The sequence below is a fragment of the Anser anser genome (assembly GCF_964211835.1).
Source record: "Anser anser genome assembly, chromosome: 2".
Taxonomy (NCBI): domain Eukaryota; kingdom Metazoa; phylum Chordata; class Aves; order Anseriformes; family Anatidae; genus Anser; species Anser anser.
In genome coordinates, this window is record NC_139721.1 from 55,221,909 (window position 1) to 55,242,502 (window position 20,594).

The following is a 20,594-nucleotide window of genomic DNA, read 5'->3' on the forward strand; positions in this document are numbered from 1 at the left end:
CACGGGCGGCAGCTCCCCCCAGACCCCCTGCTCCTGCGTGGGCTCCTCTCCACGGGCTGCAGCTCCGGCCCGGGGCCTGCTCCTGCGGGGGCTCTCCATGGGCCGCAGCCTCCTCCAGGCCACATCCACCTGCTCCACCGGGGGCTCCTCCACGGGCTGCAGCGTGGAGATCTGCTCCGTGTGGGACCCATGGGCTGCAGGGGGACAGCCTGCTCCACCAGGGGCCTCTCCACAGGCCGCAGGGGAACTGCTGCTGCGTGCCTGGAGCACCTCCTGCCCTCCTGCTGCACTGACCTTGGGGTTTGCAGGGCTGCTTCTCACTCCTCACTCTCCCAGCTGCTGTTGCCCAGGTTTTTTTTCCCCCTTTCTTCAATCTGCTCTCATAGGAAGCCCACCCAGCATCACTCACTGGCTCAGCTCTGGCCAGCAGCAGGTCCCTTCTGGAGCCAGCTGGAGCTGGCTCTGATCTGACATGGGGCAGCTGCTGGGCTCTGCTCACAGAGGCCACCCCTGTAGCCCCCTGCTACCAAAACCTTGCCATGTGAACCCAATACAGTCATATTTGAAAACATTTCTGGAAAAAGTAAGAAAGCTGGTGTTCCTTTTGCTGGAGTACCACATTTTCATACTTTCAATAAGAGAGCCATTTCAAATTGCAAGCGCTATTACATTGATCTGTGAACGTTCTGCATTCTTATTATTCCTCACATTTTGTTGCTCTTTGATATTTGAGTATATCAGTAGCAGTCAGGTCTCAATGTATTCTTCTCCCAAGTGTGTAAGAAGTCCATAGCACAAGTAGAAAAAGACTCCCAAAACTTAATATGAACATCCTGAGCCTCCACTAGTATCAGTGACATCTGACAGTGGTTTTCTGTGCAAGATGTTCCTTTTTGAAAAGTTACCTGTTTTGGGGAGAGATTGTATTCTGCTGGCAGAAATAAATCCTTTTGGCTTTCCACCCCTGCTGAAAATAATAGAGAAGAAACTAGAGATGTAGTTGGGAATTGTGACATTACTGAATAGTCAGAAATACTGCAGAAACAAACAATACAGGACCAATTAGCCCTCTGATATCAACAGTAAATTTATCCCATGCTGAATGTGGTTAGAAGGACAACTTGCAGTCGGAGTGAGCAAATTCTTACTGTTCCATTGTGGGATTTAGAAGTAACACATTTTTTTAGATTTTTAATTTCAGTATTGATAACTCCTAATTAAAAATAAGCACAGTGATACCCTTGGAGGAAGTTTGCATGTGGCTGCAAAACACCTATGAGTACAAGTCTGAAGAAACTTGTTTTATCTAAGGTCTAAGTGAACAACAAGCAACACAGTTAGGACAAGCACAGAAAGAGGAGAGAATCACAAAAGGATGCCTCTGCCTTTTTCTTTGTAAGCCAAACAGCACCAGCATCACCACATCTTACAGACAGGAATAGCTTTATGTTAGAGTTATGAGGGAAAACTATGGTGTTGTTTCCTTAAATCTGATGTATCCAGCAGACTGCTGAATCTTGGATTTCTCTGTCTACTTTCTCTAAATCTACAGGTGAATCACAGGTCTCTCCACTGGCCTCCAGAAAATACATATTCTTTATCTTCCTTTTCACCTCTGTTTTATCTACTGGCCTTTTGGTAACACCATTCTAAGAGGTTAATGTATTCATCACTCTGATGAAAAAATGACCAGGTGACATAACTACAAAAGAGTACAAACCAGACTTAAGTCTACAAGTCTAAGACATTCACATTTCCAAAATTTGGTGCTGTCCAAAAATGGCTGGAACATGGCTATTCTGACCATGCTTTTAAAACCAAATCAGTGTATTATATTCAAAAGACTCTATCCTGTCATCTTCTACTATAGAAATTTTTATGTAGAAGTCATAGATCAAGAAAGAAGCAAATAAGGTTGTGACTGTGTATTGAGCTATTTAAGTTATTAATGTTAAACTGTCAACTGTTTCATCAATGATAGTTAAAAATGTTAAACTGTAGTTTGTAGGTATTTCGTTAAATAAATCTTACTTCTGATATCAACTGTTTGGACTTTTCTGATTACTGCATTTTTATAAGCTGAGACCCCTGCTTATTGTGTGCACAACACATGAAATTCAACTTGTAAAAACGTTGTGGCAGAAGAATAGGAAATGTTCAAAATACCACAGAGATTTTATGTGATATTGCTTAGCGAATGCACATTTGTTTTCAAATAGCTAAAAAAAATGTTTCAGAAAAATGTAAGAATGGAATTTGAGTTGGAATGGCCATGGGAAAGTGAACTAGAATGATAAAATAAGGGTTTCACCAGAAATGTTCAGATTTTAGACTGTTAGTTATGATCTAATTTCTTCCATCAGCAGCAACGCTCAAATTGCAGTACGCAAAATAAAGAGTCAATGAGAACTGAAAACTGATTTTCCATCTATGTAGAATTCATTTTCAAATAAAAGATTTGAAGAAAAACTGAAAGTCATATAATCCAGCTAAGAATAAGGTTTTAAATGGGCATTACATTTTTTTTTTTTTATCCCTCAGTTTGATAATAAGAGTTCAGAGGAGGCTATGCTTTTCCATTACTAAATCAAATCCATCACAGACCCATGCAAATAAATATTTTCCCCAGTAAATGACAAGTGTTTTAATTCTCTGAAGGTGCTGAGTGGTTTCTATGTCGTCCTGAGACTTTCACTAATAATTTATCTCCTTGAAGACTAATAAATAAATAAATGAATACATCACATTGTTATGAAAATCCAGAATCTCAAAATTAAAATGTTTGCCCTTTTATGACAACACTTTATATAATATTTTGTACAGAAGTAAGGAAATGTTTGCTAGTTGTAGCTAGCCAAGACCACAGGAAGGACAAGAATTGTAGCTAGCATTTCCATGTGGAATAATACCTTGAAGTTTTTGCTTAATGCAAGCTTTGCATGTGAAAGATTAATATCATCTGCCTCATTTTTCACATATATCAGTAGAACACAGATAAAATAATATTGTGCAAACTGTACATGCAACCTCACCTCCTCCAAACTCAGGAGCAATGAATCCCAACAAAGAGAAAGTCGGGTAGAAACACCAGCATGGACGAACAAGGAGATCCCGGCCAAACTCAGACAGGAAAAGGAGGTCAACAGAGAGTGGAAGCAAGGACAGATAGCCTGGGATGGAAACAGAGACATTGTCTAAGCAGCCAGGGATCAAGTCAGGAAAGCCAAAGCCCTGTTAGAACTAAATTTGGCCAGAGACATCAAGGGACAACAAGAAAGCTTCTGTAGGTACATCAGTGATAAAAGGAAGACTAGGGAAACTGTGGGCCCTCTCTGGAAGGAAACAGGAGACCTGGTTACCTGGGAAATGGAGAAGGCTGAGGTACTCAATGACTTTTTTGCCTCGGTCTTCACCAGCGAGTTTTCTAGCCACATAGCCCAGACCCCAGAAGGCAGGGACTGGAAGAATGATGAACTGCCCATTGTAGAAGAAGTTCAGGTTCAAGACCAGCTACGGAACCTAAAAGTGCACAAGGCCATAGGACCTGATGAGATACATCCACAGGTCCTGAGGCAGATGTAGTTGCTAAGCCACTGTTCATCATATTTAAGAAGTTGTGGCATTCTGGTGAAAATCCCAGTGACTGGAAAAGGGGAAACAATCCCCATTTTTCAAATTAAAAAGGGAAACAAGGAAGACCCGGGGAACTACAGGCCAGTCAGTCTCACCTCTGTGCCTGGCAAGATCATGGAGCAGATCCTCCTGGAAACGATGCTAAGGCACATGGAAAATAAGGAGGTGATTGGTGACAGCCAATATGGCTTCACTGAGGGCAGATCGTGCCTGACAAATCTGGTGGCCTCCTACAAAGGGTTAAAGCACTGGTGGGTAGGGGAGGAGCAACTGACATCACCTATCTGGACTTGTACAATGCATTTGACACTGTCCCCCATAATATCCTTGTCTCTAAATTGGAGAGACATGGATTTGATGGATGGACCACTCAGTGGGTAAGGAATTGGCTGGATGGTCACACTCAAAGAGTTGCAGTCAATGGCTCAGTGTCCAAGTGGAGATGAGTAATGAGTGGTGTTCCTCAGGGGTCACTGTTAGGACCAGTGCTGTTTAACGTTTTTGTCAGTGACATGGACAGTGGGATTGAGTGCACCCTCGGCAAGTTTGCCAATGACACCAAGCTGTGTGGTGTGGTTGACACTCGGGGGGCCATCCAGAGGGACTTGGGCAGCCTTGAGAGGTGGGTCTGTGTGAAAATCATGAAGTCCAGCAGGGACAAGTGCAAGGTCCTACATTTGGGCCGGGGCAATCCCAAGCACAAATACAGGCTGGATGGGTAAGGAAGGAGGGTAAGTAAGGCGGAAGGGGGAGGGTAAGGAAGGAGGAAAACAACTCCTTAGACTCTAGAAGTCCCTGAATCTGTATTTGCTTGAGTTTGGAATTATCTTTTAAGTCACCCCTACATATCACTGGAAGAGATGAGATTGTTTTTATCAGACAACAATCTTAAATTGCATTCAGTCATTTAGCAACTATTTATTTGCTTTTCCTGGTCTTTTATCCTCATAAGATGCTTGTTAAAACTTCTTCCTTTCCAGAACACAGTCATCTGCTCAGCCACATTGCCTGGATCTGGCAACAATATTACAAGCTGCTTTCACTGTTATAACCGATTTTTCTAACTTCAGACTTCTTCTTTTGCTCCTCTTTCTCTATCTTCTTTGAATGTCTCTTTTTCAGAATTTCCTTCTCTTTGGGAATCAAATTAGCACTCTGACCGCATCCAAGAGGGTGGATGCTGGTGTACCATTCCCCTGTATGATTCTGCTGGCAACAAGAATTTTGCAGTTCTGCTCCAGGGACTCTGTCTGCATTAAGTCACTACTGGAGACACTGGAGACTACATTAGCGATCATGTCATTACAAGCGAGATATTCAGATCACCAAGAAAGAGTTACTAGTACTCCATTAGCTAGCATAGTATTTCTCATGCTCATAAGCTCTCCCTGTGTGACTGAGATGTTGACAGGGCTGACTCCAGCACATCATTCTCTTTACAGATGGGCTGTCTCTTGCTCTTGGCTTGAAGTGTCTGTGCTTATTGTCTCTAATGCTATTCATAGTGGCAGTTGGTTTTCCCCATTAGGTATAGGCATCAGCCTATCCCTTACCAAACTAAACTCTAAAATAGAGGAGTAGGAGATAGAGAAAGAAACGTGAGGTAAGCCACATGATTTCAGGAGACAACAAATAAAAAAATAAAAAATAAAAGGCAGATATAAGACTCAGAGGGTCAAAAACTGAAAAATAGGGAACTAGAGGAGGATGAAGAGCTGCTGCCTAATAGTACTTGCTGCTGAGTAGGCACACTCACATTGCACAGCAAGCCAAAGCAGAGCAGCAGAGCAACAACAGCATTAGGCATGAACAATCACCCAACAGCCAAGAAAGACAGTGGCTGGAAGCAGGTTCCTTCTCCTGTCCCCATCAGGATAACTCATTTGGCTTGCAAAATGCTTCTGGGAATAAGCTGAATAAATGGGTTTAATGGGCCACACGTGGCCCATTAGCCACAACTTGAATCCTGACACAAAGCATTTCCTCCCACACATATTAGCCCTCAGGAAGATACACCATGAAGAATACACACTGTAAAAATTAAAGGTGAGACCAAGCATTAAACATCTATTATTAATTTCTATGGATTAAAGAATTCATTAGAAAAAGCAAGTGATTTTTACAAGAAGAAAGGACAGTTGTTAAACTCCTCTAGAAATAAGTTCCCAATTAAAGGTCAATAACATAACATAACTTACAGTTGTTTGGATCAATACTTCTTTTCTCATAGCCACTGGAAGTCTAGATCCACCAAACACCAGTGAATACAACAGTCAAAAACAGACAAGTTAAGGAGAAGCCAGTCAAACGTCAAATTTTTTTCACATTCAAATACTGGTGCATTTTAATGGTTGAGGTATAAGGACCATAACTAAACAAGCAATTAACTGATTCATCAACAACGTCAAACAAGCAGCAAAAAACAAGCAGATATCTGGAGAGTAAAGGCCAATTCCTGTTTCTGTTTTGAGCCAAAAGAAAACTGCCATCAGTTTAAATGGGAGAAGAATTCAGCCATTGGCCAAAACACCATTCATTTAAAAATCCCAGTTTCCTGTTGTTGTACACAACAATTTTAGTTGCAGACCCACATCAGGTAAACATAATTAAGTCAGTCCTCTGTTCTATGCTTTCAACTAAGAACTCTGTCATTTTACAGTGATTAAAATTATTGTGGCTCAGAATAGCTGATATCACGCATCTAAACTCTTTCCTCTTGTTTTCCTAATTTCCTCATTCAGACCTTCATTTTTGCACTAGCTGGCTTAAAGTTTCGTTTTATTGGAGTGCACACTTCTGTGAATATTTAACACAAAACGTGTTCACTTTTTAGACCTCTGAGAACTGTGAAATCAACCAGGAATTTTAACAGCATTCTATTCACTTCACTATGAAGTCTTCGTATCTAACAACTCCTATCAAAATGAAAGGTTTTTATGAATGGATATTTTCCTCAGCCTATGGTATTAGGATGTCTCACACCTCAGAAAGTTGTTTTTCCTTTCATTTGCTCAGTATGTAAATTGCCTGTAAACTCGCTCATCAACAGGCCTGACATCAGGAACTGAAAGAATTTCTTGAATGTCTTTCACAACCACTTAATGGCACAACACAGAAACCATGTTATCCTCTTGAACTGAAATACCATGTTATTCCCAGCTGTACAAAAGAAACTGCCATCTGAAGAAAAAAAAAAATCATCAGAAGCTTTAAAGGAACAAATTTTCAGTGACTTCAGGAACATTAAGTCCATATAAATGTCTTAAAAGTAAATGCTTTCAAAGGCACTGTTCAAGCAGCAGGCAAAACAGTTTCCATTTATAAAATGGTTCCTATTTATGGGAAGGAAGGGAGTGCCCACTCCAGCTAACACGCCGGGGGCTGTCGTTATGCTGCCATTAAAACTTACTCTCAACTCATAAACAGACTCATTTCAGTTTAAATGAAAAGGGAATAAGTCATAAAAATATAAAGAATGTGTAAGAGGATGAGACATCTTGTAAAAAGGTTAATTGCACTAGCTTCTGGTTTTCACAAACAATAGGGCTGTTTAACAGAAGCAAAACTTTCAGCTGTAATGACTATAACTCAGGCAATTTATGAATTAGTTACATGTATCCTTTCACTGCCCAAGAAGTCTTTTTTTTTTTTCTTTAAAAAAGCATATTGCTGATAGGATCATGGGAAATCCCACATATCCATCCACTTTCTAGGTTGAATACAAGTACTAACAGAAGACAAAACATTACATACAGCTTTCAGAAATTGTTCCAACATACTTTTGGCAAGATTTTAGGCTTTGTCTAGCAATAACTTGCTAGACAGAATTCTTATTCCTTCAGTAGTTAATGGGAACCAAGGACTTCTAGGACAGGTGTATTTGGCAATAGCATTTACTGCTTCTGTGAGAGCAAACCCATCTTCTGATCAATAAGCATAAACTGATTAAAGTAAGTTATATGGCAATGACAGAGGTATTAATGATTGACAGTACTGTCAGGTACTCCTCCACCTGTGTAACCCCTATAAATGATAGTGATAATACAGAGATGTATGCCATAGTTTTTTCAAACATCATGCTGGTGAATGATTATTTTTCCTTCTAGCTTTGCTTCTAGATTGCTAGAGCAATCTCATTGAAGACACACACTTTTTAAAGCTTCTAGTTTCCTCCTCTCACCTAATGTCTCTTCTTTTCACCTCTTTATTAGAACTGTAGCTTCTCCTTGAGAAATTTCAACACTTTCAGTGGTGCTTTTACATTGGAATGTATTATTAGCTTTCTGGGGGGATTGATACAGGGAAAGGATAGAGCAATTACAACAAAATAATATTTACTGAACACAACTCTAAAGAAAATAAGCAAATTTTACAAATACTGTTTTAAATCTCCTCTGATCTCTGAACGTCAACTCAGTATAATTTTTGGAAAGAGGATAATGTGCCTTAGGGGTGTTCCTTGCGTGTTAGAAATTAGGAGCTGAGTTCAATCAGAGATCTGGGTACTTACCCAGGTAAGTACTTTGAATGAATCAATCAATGTAAATAAACAGAAAAATAAAGAGAATCCTCTTTTAATACTTTTTTTCATTCAGGGGAAAGACCATCAGTTGAAGCAGCAACAAAGGCTGCTCTTCAACATGTTAAACGTTGGTTTCAGGTCTTGCAGTGAAACAGAAAAACACGTTATTGACACTTGGCACAATAAACATAAAAGCCAACTGCACCAAAAGGCTTGAAATATCTTTCCTGACATAGAAGCAAAGTTGAGATCTATTCTAAGCAGTAGTAAATCCATTAACTGTAACAGTATAATCAATTAAATTTCTATTTGTCATAGATCTGAATGTAGCATTATAAACCCACATTAACAACAGAAAGAGTGCTTATTCCAGTTCTAAAGTATGGCAGGGACAAGTACAAAGCGATAACCTCAGCTTCTGTAAAAGGCAACTTTGTTGACTGCTAAAAGCTGAAATCAGAGCCAAATTATAAACCAATTTGATTTATGCGTGTCAATGCCAAATGAATGCCATTCATTGGCACAGTGTCTGCTTTGAAGTGTAAGAAAGCCACTTCTCCAGGAAATGTGTAATTTTAAGATCACATGACAGAAACTTGGAGCACTCATAATAAAATAGTCAATAAACCTGAAGGTGAAGCATGATGCAATCTGGAGCTAGGTCCCCAACACAATGAAGTACATCATCATCCTGGCCCATGCTATCCAGATTCCCACTCTGCAACAGGAAACAGTTTTAGGCCTACGTTTCTTCTGTGATATGCCATCAAGTCAGAAATTTCATCATCTTAAACCAGGCTGTAGGTCCCTGCAGCATTCCAGTGTAGATTAGTAAGTGTATCAAGAGCCTGGAATTTCTCATTTCTATGCAAGGCTGAAAGTTGCCGTCCTCATAGGCTTGACAACCACTTCAGTACAGGAGTCTTCTGGATTATCAGTTTATCTTCAGCTGGTTTTGACATAGAAGCTACCTCCACTGATCATTTTCTCACATTAAGACCAGAAAGCTGCTTTAACAGCTCAGATCACTGATTTTAGAAATGTTCTTTGGCAAATGTTTTCCTTAATTAGACTGGCACAACGAAATCAACTTTAGCAAAGTTGCACAAATATAAATGAGAGCAAAAACTTGGACATACAAATCCAAATCAACAACTAGCTGGTCCTAGATGAAAGGCTCTGAATAGACTTCAGTGATCTCAGCTCTCATGCTAATTCATTGAAATATGCAGAACTAAAACATTACACAATCTCTGGAAAATATATCAAAGAGGTATTTAACAAGCTTAATTACATGAAACAGTCAAATAACATGAGTTGGTAAAAGTCTATCCAGAGGCAAAAATAAAGAAACAATTGATGAGGCTAAATCAAACAAATGGACTGATTCCATCTCAGAAAACATGAAACTACCAATTGAAAGCTTGCAACTAATACTTCAAAGCCATAAATAATCCACAGTGGTTTAATGCATATCACAGAAAAGAATAATGTATTCTCAAATTCCAGTTTTAAAATGTTAATTATGCATATTCGTACAAGATAAAATATGGTATTAAGAACCAAGAACCATTCTCTCATTTAGGAAGCAGAACAAGTGTTTATAATTGCTGTATAAAGAAGCATTAGCATGAAGCGAAGAGAAGTTTGTTTGATTCGATCAAAATGTTCAGTCCTGCTTTTTATGTCTGTGATTCTAGGTTTTGATGGTTTGCCTTTAATAATGTTTACCCCTTTCTAAAACTGCTTGCCTACTAGAATGCTTCTTCTGTTTAACTGCACTGACTTTTATCAAAGAATCATAGAATTTGGGTTGGAAGGCACCTTAAAGATCATCTAATTCCATCCCCCCTGCCATGGGCAGGGACACCTTCCACCAGACCAGGTTGCTCAAAGCCGCAGCCAGCCTGGCCTTGAACACCTCCAGGGATGGGACATACACAGCTTCTCTGGGCAACGTGTTCCAGTGCCTCATAGTAAAGAATTTCTTCTTTATACCCAATCTAAGCCTATCCTCTTTTAGTTCAAAGCCTAAATTACTCCTTGTACTGTCACTCCACTCCCTGACAAAAAGTCCCTCCCCAGCTTTTCTGTAGGCTCCGTTTAGGTACTGGAAGGCTGCTATAAGGTCTCCCCAGAGCCTTCTCTTGTCTGGGCTGAACAGCCCCAGCTTCCTCAACCTGTCTTCATAAGAGAGGTGCTCCAGCCCTCTGATCATCCTCATGGCCCTCCTAAGGAGACGTGCCAACATGTCCATGTCCTTCTTGTGTTGGGGACCCCAGAGCTGTATGCAGTCATTCATTACTGTAGCCTTAACCAGAATAAACTTAAATTTCAGCCTCACAGTCTATTAAATATTTGGCATTGAAGTGGATTTCCTAAGGGCTTTTTACAAAACAGAAAACAAAATATAGATTCACTTTATACCCCTGAGGAAAAAAAAAAAATCAAGCTCTGAAAGTGGGGGGTGAGGGGCACCTGCATGGCTTCTTATCAGGCATAACATCACAAATAGGTCACATCTGATTATCTTTTAACTCCAGTTTCTACACTCCGCCTTCTCCACTTCATGAGAAATCTCTACCTATACAGTCTCTGATAAACCACTTCAGAGAGCTATTTATCTTTCGTTTTGGACTCAAAAAGGTAGCTCAGCCCATGAGTTAATAAAGTCATCAATTATAAAGTTTTGGCCTTTTCATGGGTAACAGTCTCCAGATTTGTCACCATAGAGTTTTGTAGTACGAGTTGGAAACTTTTTTTTTTTTTCTTTTTATGATATTAACAAAATGAGCATTTACTGTCTGGTAGATGACAATCCTTTCTCCTCTACTAAAATTAAATGTGTTAAAATGAGTAGATCTGGATTATTTGAATTGATCTTTAAATGATTCACCCAAAGAGCTCTCTGAACAGAGAACGTTGATTATTTAATAAGCTTTATAAAACTGGGGGAGTTTCAAAGAACTGAGAGGAAGCTGGAGTGTTTTATAAGGGTGAAGAAGATGTAAATCCAATAGCAATAAGCTTTTAAGCAAGGCACTGATTATTGACAAAGTAGCAGAAAATAGCTAATATGGAATTCAATAGAGTACAACTGTGGATGGGAGTTAGCAAGGAGATGTGTTTTCGGGATCTAGCACATAGCCCTGTAATGTGTGTCACCATTGCCAGTAACAGGCTATACGTCTGATTTTGTAAGGCCTCCAGATTGAGGCTTCTCATGCTTATGCTGTCTGAACTTTTTTGACTTCTGTTGCTTTTGTTTTACTTGGTTTAGATGTGACAGCCATTTATCTGATTGACCAGGTGTATATGATTAATTTTACTTTTGCTTAACTTCATATACCACAACCACAGTTTTATATAAATAGCAGTAGCAAACAATTATTCTATGCAGAATGAGATATTTATTACTAACGCAAAGATGCAGTTTAGAGAAATACAGGTCTGGTACAATAATAGAGGCTTTGAAAAGGACAGATAAGGATGTGATGTAGGGGAGTACAAGCAAGATGAGAGATGGGGAACAAGCCTGAAATCAGAGAGCTCATGGCAGTAAACTTCTCATTAATGGTGAAATGGAAAAAAAAAATGCAGACCTGGAGCAGGACAAAACTGTTTTTACAGTTAACAAAAAATAATATCTAACATGTACAGGGCACTGTATACCATAAATTCGGGTGTAACAAATACCTGCAGACCAACGAATAAAGAGAAAGGTGTAAATGCATTTTATTAAACATAAAAATAACACTGGTGTATAACAGCAAGAAGAAGAAGAAAGTATCAACATGAAGATCACATTCTTCCTTACAAAAGACTTCAGATGCTGATGACTGGCTCTAACAGACCCTTACCACATCACCAATATTAGAGTGAAAATGTTGATTTTAGGATCCAAAGGAGCAACGAAGTGTGCAGATGCACCTGGGAAAATGCACAGAAACCATGAATTATGTGTATACCAATTCTAACTGCATTATTTTTCCTTCTTCTTCTGTTACTATTAGATCTGCACCCATAATGATTAGATTTTTAGGATTTCAATTATACCAACAATAAATTCTTGGCTTTACCTATATATGAAGTGTGATGTCCCTTTGCCCATAAGCAAGATTTTGAGTGAAACAACCTGAAAGATATGAAGTTATACAAAATCTGGAGAAACACCAGCTAATGGACCTACTAAGTCATCAACATGGAATGCACTGACAAAGAATGATGTAAAGACAACCAGCTGGTATCCATCCAAGTTTCCAGAAGGATCTTAGCAAGTTGAAGGTGGCACCATAGCTATAGACTGAGAAAGCTCATAACAGTTGCTAAGACTTCTCGTCTTCTAATACTGCCAGACTCTACTGTTTACTTCAAGTTTATTTTCCTCTTTCACTTTCTATGCAAATACTATTTTCAGGCTTCCCTAGTGAGTACTCAAACACATAAAGAATAAAGTAGAATGTTAACTAGCTTTATGGCCTAAACTAGTGTTTAGGGCCGTATTTAACAGGAGATGTAAATACCTGCACATTGAATCTTGTTGCATCAGACATTGCCAGAACTTCAAAATAAGAAGCTCCATGTTAAAACATTGATATAGATGACATCATGTATTGGTGTATAGTTTTCTATTTCAAACAATTTGTGTAATAGTAGGAACACCGAACTGTTCAGGCTGGAAGGACCTCTAGAGCTTATATAGTGCAATCTTCCACTGAAAACAGGGCCATTTTCAGAACTGGATCCACCTTTGAATCTATATCAGATTGCTCAGGGCTTTGTCCAGTCTAATATTTAGTATCTTGAAGCATAGAATCATAGAATCATGAGATAGCATAGAAGCACGGAGAGTTGCAGATTCTCCAGGCAGACTGTTCCAGTGCTTGACTACCCCCGCAGAGAAAAGAATCTTTCCTAACATCTAACAGGAATTTCCCAAGTCACAACATGTATCTGTTGCCTCTTATCAGTGTGCACCTACTAGAAACATGTGGCTCCATTTTCTCTATAACCACTTACTTGTTGAAGAGAGTGGTAAGATCCTCCCTCAGTCTTTTCCAGGCTAAACCCATTCTCTCAACGTCTCTTTACATGCCATGTGCTTCAGCCCTTGATTGCCTTGATGTCCCTCTACTGAGCTTGCTCCACTATCCCATTCCAAATGTATGATCATCAAGCAAGTCCTCAGTGTATAATAAACTGCACAAAGGCATGTGTTTGTCAGTTATCACATCTCCTTACAAGAGCAGAGGAATAAATATGCAACGTCTCAGCAAATGTACCCACTAGCCAAGACACTGCACATAAGACTGGGGCTCTGACAACTCATCACAGAAAATTTCTCCCATGTAAGACACGTCCCACCATGGCACTAAGAGTCTGAAGGACAGGAAGATGCATTTCAAAAAAGCAGTTGGTTGCAGGTAAGAGTGGGAAGGAGACAAAGATTTAAGGATACCAGTAATGGGCAATATAATGTACCGTAGTATCAGCCAGAACTAAGATACAGAATTCAGTGAGAGTGAAACCTAATTGGAGACCTGATCTTCTAAATGTTGTAAGATTCTGTAGAGACAATGATGAATTCCCAAAGAATGGTCAAAGGCACTGAAGAAACAGAGTTAAGTCATTGGATACTTTTATATTTAAAAGGAAGATTTATCCAATAAATCTTCTGCCACTATGAAGACTGGGTCTGCTTGGTTTACAGTTAAACTTTCAGAGAGGATGAAGAGATGCCTGAAAAGTGGGAGCTGATGAAAGTAGAGAGGCTGAGGGAAGTGGCTCTGTCTGAGGAGGCAGATAAATGCTGGGAAATGCACCAACAGCAACACAGAGAGGAACCTTTGCTGTATACAATGTTGGGACTCCATCTGAATCCAGACAAGTCTCCAAAACATGACTGTTGGAAGAGATCAGGAAAGAAGCTGTGATTACAGCTGCACAGTGCTGCATTTCACTGCATCTTACACTGGTCTAAGAGTCACCTTGCAAAATAACACAGGGCATTATTCTGATCTCTTTCCTCCTGTCATCCCCTTCCCATACACAGAAAAATCAAACCCCTGGGATTATGCATTAGCAGATGAAGGAAAGAGGGCATTCTGCCAAGGTTTTATCTGAACACAGTGACAGTCAAAACAGCGTAGAAGAGGTAAACTGTTATGCAGTATGCCACATGTCAGTAGGGCTTATTCTGCCAAGGAAGATGAAGTACTGCTGGTAAATCAAATGGCACTAAGAGTGTCACTACAGCAAGTTGCCCAACAGGGAGGAAAGCTTCCCACCACATTCTCTGCCTGCGCACTACCAGAGCTGGATACAGCCCCTGCAGGAGCAGCTGCCACTATGTTCAGTTTAGAGCTAACACTGATACTGAATAATCTAACTATCAGAAAATAAGAAAATAACCTCTGTCTCGGGGTCTCCATTTAAAGATTCTTCTTGTCCTACAATACCAAGTTTTACAGTAAAGTCCCAATTCAACTTCACTTAAAAAAATACTAATATTGGATGTCAAACATTAGGGAGAAGGTGGGAAAAAACGTCCCAGGGAGAACAGAAAGGCCCCTTTGGGTGGTACGCTATATTTAGATTGGCTCACATCGCTTGTGAAACCACACCTTCGCTCTTACTAACCATTTTTCTTTCCCAGAAAAAGGAGTTCTTTATCTTACTGTATGCTCTGACAAGAAAAGAAGTTTCTGTGACTTTTTGACCTGTACCATATAAACAGCTCTATTTGACAGTAAAAACATAAACCAAAATGTTTTCTAGGCATAGCAGCAAGATACTGTGCAAAAAAACACGCCTTTCAAATACATATTTCACAAATTACGTTTGGTTCCACAGTAGTAGTCATTTGGTATCAAAGAGTTCATTAAAAACATTTGGTTACTAAGAAAAAAAATCATTTGTCAGTTAATGCTTCAGGAAGAAAGTTTCCTGACTAACACAAACCAGCATCAGAGAAAGAATATGGTTTTCCCCTCTTTTGAAATACAGTCTACCAGATATGTTAGGGTTAGACATGTAAGTACTGCTTATCTGCAAAAAGAAGCAACCATATTGTATAATCCCATTCAGAATTATCAAACAATTATCTGAAAACACACTAATGCAAAAGAAACTCCTCCACAGTTCAACTGTTTGCATAGGAAGGCTGTTCCAGAACCTCAGTGGTTCTGTGGCTGGGAGCCCTTTCCAAATTTCTTGCATTCTTTTGTTCATGACCAGTCCAGCTGTTTTTCTTGTGCCAAAATATTCTCCAGGTTAAAGAGTTGAAACAACATATCTTTATTTACTTTCAAAGTAGCTTGCTGGCCTCCCCAGCTATAAAGGGACATGCAAGGGATAGACACAGGACTACAGTTGAAATTAAGGCAACTCCCTTTTCTGTCACCACAACATGAAAAGTAGCACACCAGTCCTCCTGAATCTACCTGAACTCCCCTCAGCACAAGAAAAGCAGAACAAGAACAAGCAACCAATAAATTTTGCCATTAGCAAAACCCACCGTTGTTTTCACGCCAGAAGGATGGAACAAAAGTCTAATGCTACATCTGTGCAAGATTTATTTGGATGAAAAACAGGTTGGCAAGAGGATTGCTTTAGAACCATGAAGTCTGGGGTCTTGTCTGTGGGCAGCTTAGAGTTCTTGACCAACCTCCAAAGAACATCTCATCGCTATTGTTTTAATAGACATTACTCTCAAAATGAATGTCTGGAAGAACAATAGCATTTCTAGGAACAATTTTATAAAATTTTCAGACAAGGGAGGTTACAGACAATATTTTAGGGAGACAGGAAGAAAAAAAGGCCTTCAAAAACTGGAGAAGAAAAGAAAAGGACTTGGGAAAAAAATAAGTCTTTTGAATTGCACAGCCTTAATTTATGGGACGCTGGTGGATCATCAGAGCATAAAGAAAACTATGCTGATATTTTCAAGGCTAAACTAAGTGGTTGGGGAATGTAATTGGCTCCGGAATTTTATTCCTGTTTTAATTCCCAGATTGTTCTTGACTTCCTCTAAAGCAGTGAAGTGCCATGACTTTCAGTGGGGTTAGACTCTCTCAGTTCAACTCCGAATCTGTCACCTACGGCATGAAAGATTCCTTCTTATTTTTATCATCTTATTTGGAATGAAAGCAGCACTTTCAGCTATCTTATCAGTTAGTATTGCAAGACTCTGTTCTCACTCCCATCTCAGGATGTATTATTAATGATAGAAGAGCACAGCAGGCAACAGAATTTTACACAATTGATGGTGCTCAGCACCATGCCAAGATATTATTAATGTGGCTTTTGTGAAAAACAAAAACAGTTTTAAAATACAGCCTGTAGCTCATGGGACCATGGTTTAATATTTCAGGATGGGAATCTTCTGTTACGGACATTTTGATTCAGAACAAAAAAGCAAGATGGCTCTAGGTCAGCATTGCCTATATCTTTGTCCCTACATCCATCCTTATCTCTCCAAATTACTGGGCATTGTCAGTATATCGTTGGCATTGTTTTCTGCCTGACCTAAATTCCTGTGGAAAACTTGGAAACCAAATCACTTGGTTTTGTTGTTAAAAGTTCAGCAAGAGTCCCATATCACAGTCCCTAAAAGTAGTTATTCAATCAGAATAAGAATGAAATCTGATTTGGTTTCCATTCAAGACTTGTTTTAACTGCTAGTCTTTATCCAAAAACAAAAAACAAAAGCAGACTGTTGTTTTAGCTGATTTTCATTATTAGAGGTAATTTGCCTGCTGTTCACATCATTAATGAAACATAAAATTTACCAGCAAGAGAACAAGAAAGAGTTGATACATCCAGTCTACATCGCTAGTGCTCCCTCATTGAGACTTTGATCCAAGGCTACTGAAGTTCTCACCAAGCAAAGGTATTTTGAAGAGAACCTGATACGTCAGCCAGGGGTGAGACCACGTGAAGCATCAGCTCATGTTTAACAGCAGTCAGGTATCAATGCTGCCTTTCTGCTTGCCAAATGCCCAACCCTGGAGCTGTGGCTTCCCTAAAGGAATTTTCTCTCAGCAGTTTCCTGAAAGCCAGAGAAAGATGAACTTCATTTCCACCAGTGAACTGTAACGGGAGAACTCTGATGATACATTACGCATAAGAAATGAGTCATGCTGCGGTTTCCTGCTTCAGTTTATTGAGTGCAGAGTTGCTTGGCCTTTTTCTCCAGCTATGACCCTTGTCCTGCTCAGAAGCCCTTGAAGATAGCTCTTTCCTTTCCCAGTCTCCATAGTTACAGTCAGGATCAGGGATACAAGTATGCAGGCTCCTACTCTTGGCTCAGGGGCAAAAACCTACACCCACATCTTGTAAAATCATGGTGGCCAACAACAGCCTGAAACGCAGACAAAAACAACAGAACTATATAGCTGGCTTACAACTGCACCAGTGTTTTAAATTTCTGTACTTTTTTTTTTTCCTCATCTAGAAGCATCTGAGCATCTTATGTTATTAAGGACATTATTGTGAATTGCAACTGGTTCCACAGACTATTTTGCTGATGTCAAACTTCTCAGGAAATAGCAGCAAGCTGACAGTGAGCGGACTGGGAGCTAGCTGCCTGCTGATCAAACAACAGGGCAAGAAGTTCAGGCATTCTTAACGTAACCTACTAGCTGATGGGAAATTTGTGCAGTGCCTGACAATTCTTACGTCTGCTGAGATAATGTGTTCTCATACATACATCTTCATCATGGGAAGTCAAATGCTTATAATCATGGTTTAAAAACAATAGATTAATTAATAGCTTACATATTGGGTAAGTATAGGAAAGGAGAGCAGATCATGAAGTGGAAGTGCCTAAGAGCTAGTCAAAAGATCATTGCTTCTTAACAACGTAAACAGGATACAAACAAGAAGCTAAAAAAAAAAAAAAAAGAAAGAAAAGAAGATGGTCCTTTTTGACCTTGTGATATGTGGAACAGTGGTCAGTGCTACAAAGCCATGGATTTCCTGGGAAGCCAGTCAGGCTACTCTGGTTTACACCTACCTGAGATCATCTGGTCCTTGAAATCCAGAATTCTTTTGGCTACAAAATCAAAAGGCTGAAGTGTCATGTTTTGACTAAACTTTATTATTTTTCTGTATATAAACACTCACTGTCAGCCTGCAGATTACCTATAGTAATTGTGGATTTTCCAGATAAATTATTAAGAAGTGTTCTAGATGTCATTCTTCTGAATTGGTCTTCTCTCAGATCTCCCTGGTTGTTTTCTTTGTCCACATACCATCTTCACATTCCTTTCCTCATTTTACCTGACATTTTAGAAACACCTTCCTCACACTGTCTTACAAGTTTCTTTCAGAATAATTTAGATTTCTCTTGGAGGAGCAGTGGAAAGAAGTTGTCGCTTCTCCAGGGACAAGCTCATCTTCAAATTGCTTAACTTTTCAGGAAAGTTTCTTGAAAAAGTTGCATTTGAACAATTCTTATGCTGCTTTCTGTTCATTTGAGGGAGACAGCATATATATCTGAAGGGCATTTTTGTCATCACTAGTATTATTGTAATACCACGGAGCAGACATTCTGAACATGGGTGCGTTGTTCCTACTGGTCCCAGACTTTGTTCTTTTAAAGCCAGATCCTTAACATCTACAGCAAGCATAGCTCTGCAGATATCTGCAAGTGTTTATCCACCATTTTGTGGGGGACACAGATTCAGCAGATATCACGGTGGTCTCTCAGCATTCATGCCCTGGATTTCCTAATGACAAGGTCTAAATTACAGCCAATTAGGATGACAGTTATTCCTTGAAAAAAATCTGCTGAAAGGAAGCAAACACTTACCATCTGTTGGGAAACATTTGAAGAGGACATTCACTGGTGGGAATAACTAAATTTTCTGGGGTCTTTGTAGTTTGGTTTCTAAGTGCAACCCTAAGTGGTTCTGAAAGCACTGCAGTAGCAGATGAAGTATTTGATGCATTAGAGTCTAATAGCACCCAGAGTATGATGCCCGGTCTTCAGATAGGAGCAACTTTAAAGGCTAGTTCATCCTTGAACAACCCCTGAATAAATATCTTTTCCGACATCAGCACAGAACCCAGTCTTGCTTCCTGCCTTCCTAACATTGTAAAGCCACATTTTTAATCACAAAACCCAGTGCTGGTAAGTGACTGTCGCTGGCCTCAGCCACTCAAATACAAACGGAGATCCGCTGAGCACTTCCTCCAGACATTGGTAAACTAAATATAATTCAAACTATTAATCTAAAAAACTGTTGTGCACTCTCTAAATTACAGCAGGGTTATTCTATTTGCTTGAATAGTCATTATTGTTTAATTTTTTTTGTTCTGTTTTAGCTTTGACACAGCTGATCACCTGTCTTCTATGGTGCTCTAAGAAAAATACAAAGGGAGGAGTTATAAAGCAGTGTTTCTTTGGAATAGCTTTAAGGGCAGGAGTTCAAGTCTACTTTAATAACCATTTTTGCTAGACCTGTGTTACTATAATTTGCAAGAAGATGAGGAAAACAAAATTATATCAGGTTTATCTGCTGTAACTCCTGCTGTGATACCACAGTTCATTTCAATAGAATAGGGATTAAGTCTGTGGCTATTGCAATGTCCCTAAATACTGTCCCTCTGGTTATGCCTACATTCAAACTGATAACCAGGGCAAATGATATTGAGATCTTTACAAATAGATTAGCACAGTCTGGCAGAGCAGTTCCAAGGACATTACTTTCCTGTCTTTTTTCTGCGCTTGTCCATGCGTGTCTGGACACAGACAGAATTATTTTTTTAAATACTCCTTAAGACTATTTCACAGACAATTACGTAATTTGTAAAAGATTGTTGGTGCTACTTAGGTTTTGTGTTTGTTTTTTTTGTTTGTTTTGTTTTTGTTTTTGAGTGTGTAGAAAGCTCTCAGCATTCATATGGCATTTTCTCCTACGGCTGCATTATCAAAGGGGTGGGTTCCAGCAACAGCTAAAATTATACCTGGTGTCCAACCCAGTGAGCCAAGTGGTTAAGCTGCAGTGAATTTCCAGCTCTTTCAAACTGTGCTCCAAAATGTGTTTGCTTTGCTTAAGAAAGGTAAAACCAAATATAACTGCACACATAATGTCAATGGCTAGGCATGGACATGTTCCTCCCCACTTTAGTTACACACACGGTATAGCGCAGGCATAGAATCACAATCACAGAAAGGCTTGGGTTGGAAGGGACCTTAAAGATCACCTAGTTCCAACTCCCCTGCCATGGGCAGGAATGCCACTCACTAGATCAGATTGCCCAGGGCCTCATCCAGCCTGGCCTTGAACACCTCCAGGGATGGGGCATCCACAGCTTCTCTGGGCAACCTGTTCCAGGGCCTCACCACCCTCTGAGTGAGGAGCTAACATCTAACCTAAATCTCCCCTCTTTTAGTTTAAAACCATTCCCCCTTGTCCTGTCATTGTCTGCCCAA

The 20,594-nt window shown here is 39.7% G+C and overlaps 1 long non-coding RNA gene across 1 annotated transcript in view; it reads right to left on the bottom strand.

Annotated features, from left to right (window-relative positions):
- The window catches only part of LOC310895385, a 103,844-nt gene that overhangs the window by 60,886 nt on the left and 22,364 nt on the right, over positions 1 to 20,594 (bottom strand). The gene's annotated exons all lie outside the window — the stretch shown is intronic.